The sequence below is a fragment of the Hylaeus anthracinus genome, unplaced genomic scaffold (assembly GCF_026225885.1).
Source record: "Hylaeus anthracinus isolate JK02 unplaced genomic scaffold, UHH_iyHylAnth1.0_haploid 27435, whole genome shotgun sequence".
Classification (NCBI taxonomy): Eukaryota; Metazoa; Arthropoda; class Insecta; order Hymenoptera; family Colletidae; genus Hylaeus; species Hylaeus anthracinus.
The window spans coordinates 12,161-14,927 of NW_026535225.1; the positions used below are offsets into that span (position 1 = coordinate 12,161).

Sequence of the window (2,767 nt, forward strand, 5' to 3'; positions counted from 1 at the left end):
GCTCTTTTGGAAAACCATTCACGAGTATGTTTCCTTTCCGTTGTGAACACGTGTATTCCACATTTCTTCCTGGGAATCTATTATATTCTACGAAACTTATACCTACGTCAATAATTACAATGGTTAATTTAGTTTGTCTGTAGATAGAAGCAACCACCCCAAAATAGTTATTGTATATAAAATATTAAACGTATAATATTGTGTATAAATTAAAAGTCGAGATTTACATTAATCTTCTTAGAATTTAATTGCCTACTTCTCTCAATATTACATGTTCCATTAGTTTCTGTTCTAAATTACTATTCAATGTTGTATTCAATTACTCTCTATCCCCATAATAATAATAAAAAATTGCGTCTACCGCTTTCAAAGTAACTTCCCGCACCAGTTACAAAATAACAACAAAGTCTCGAATGGAAAGTATAGATAGAGATATTAAATTTTCTCACAGCTTGTTCGGATTTGAATCGTTCGATATTACGAACGATTAGCCACGAACAATTTGTAATGTCGCCACCACTTCCACGGCGCCGCTCTCTACAAACCAGACCTATAAATATAAATCGATGCGAAATTCAACAAGTGGGCGTAAATATATGTTGGTCTAGCTTCCGAGATACGTGGAGCGACACGGCTAAACCCGTATTAGCGACACTGTTTAATCAATGAATAATACGCGAGCATTGGCGCGAGAGAAATAATTCAGGTGCTCTACCATTAGGAGATCGCGTAATTATTACTTCGAAATCGATAATAGCACGTTCATTCATAAATTAGAAACGAATTCTCCCCGCCCATTCATAGTACCTCGAAACCCACGCGTGCGAAACTTGCGAATCTTGTTCCAATAATTCGGAATAAAAACTTGTTAATTTATATATACAAGATTTACGAGAAATCGAAGCAGGGTTGCATGGTTACATATTATGCTGGTCGTGCGGACGAATTGTCTAATCAATGATTCTATTTCAAAGAATTGTGATCGTTTAAGTGAAATTTGATCGATGGTCTTACCGATAGATGCGTACTCGTAATAATATTCGACTATTAGAATGTCCCAAAGGCTTCTTCCATTTCCTTAACACGTTGAACGCCACGTCACCCATATATGGGCGACAAAGATGTTCCCTAAGGAACATCAGCAGTTCATTTTAAGAGCTAATGTATCAACGAAAATAAGTCTGAATCGAATTCGTAGATTTTAACGCGAATACAAAAATAAATAACACGACAAATGTCAGATGTTTTAGTTTACAACTGTCTCGAGACACAATTTTAACCCTGTAGGCATTCCCTTGGGAATCAGTCCGGCAGTCAACGTGTTAAATAGTAATACGTGAACAATATTTTATGTACAATGTTACATTATCGAATCGCGTACAATTCATTTTGCTCCATTACAGTTACGACATTAACATCTAAGAAATTAGGTTGTCTGATTCTATAAACACTGCCACGCAAAATAACTGAATGCAAGTCACTTTTTAGGGGACAACCTAATATATAGTTTAATTTCTGCTACCGATTTGATCAAAGTCGTCCAGCTGACACCGCGATATTCGCGACGGCTGATATAAATAAAACGGAGCGACGGTCCGCACTGATCAGAGGGTGGCAAAAGAAATAGACGACGGCAATAAAATAATTAGGAGGACGGGAAGGGAATCGGCTGCTGATCCTCGATCATCGGTGATCTGAGCGGTGATCGGTCAAGCGGGACGATCTTATCTTTAACACTGGCTTTAACTGTATCGAACCGGACGGCGTTCCACGACTTTTTTTGCGCATAATTGCTTTCATTCACGCTGAAGGGACCTCCCCTTCATCAGAAGCTTCATTTTATGTCAAACGACGACGGAGCAATTACGTTGACTGTTCGTTTTTAGAGCGCGCTAAGGCTGACATAAAGTCGATCATTGAAAGCTTGCACCTAAAAGCTTAATTCCGCGGTTCTTGCGTCTTCGCTAGACTTTTTTACCGTCCTTCCTGTTGGCGATACATAGTAAAAGTTATAATTCAGATCTGGGCAGTTATATTTTTAGCTTCGTAATGCGATGGTTTTTATACCGAGTGTCTGGAAAGAATGTATACAAACTTTACGAGTCTATGATTCTATAATCTTCGTAAAATTATAAATTAAATGCAAGATTATAAAATGTTACGTATAATACAAAGACGTTTTACATTGGCGAGTGTAAGTAGGGAAAAAGATACGATTAAAATAATAAGCGATCAACGAGTAAAAAGTAGTGTTTTTTTTTTTTTTTTAGGTTTCTGTAATGATTGATTTTGTATATTTTGTAAAAATACGATATGAATGTAATAAATGTAAAAAAGAAATGTAATAAAAATTTAAATATCGATGTATAAAGTATGAAGAAAAAAAACCGCCCAACGTGGGGCTCGAACCCACGACCCTGAGATTAAGAGTCTCATGCTCTGCCGACTGAGCTAGCCGGGCTTATACTACTTCGTTCAAAGTTGAACATTTTTCGTTTACGATCTCTCTTAATATAATATTAAATGTAAATGTAACATTATAAAAAGAAAAAAGATATAATTACTTGTATTACTATTATCGTCAACTTATACCACATTATTTTTCTAGCGTGGTATACTTATATCCGCTGATGGTCAATTGCCAATATTTGGACTTTAATCCAGTTCGGAAAAACGTCCCGTCGACGTCTCCATTAAGGACACGCTTCTGCACTTTGCGTGGGACCCTTTTTTTTTTACGCGAATTTCACAATTCGAACGACCTGTA

General features: G+C 36.7%; 1 non-coding gene across 1 annotated transcript; it reads right to left on the reverse strand.

The window, feature by feature from the left end:
- Positions 1–2,388: 2,388 nt before the first annotated feature.
- On the reverse strand, positions 2,389–2,461 carry Trnak-cuu (transfer RNA lysine (anticodon CUU)). The gene has a single exon. It is a non-coding gene; the product is annotated as a tRNA-Lys (tRNA).
- Positions 2,462–2,767: the final 306 nt, after the last annotated feature.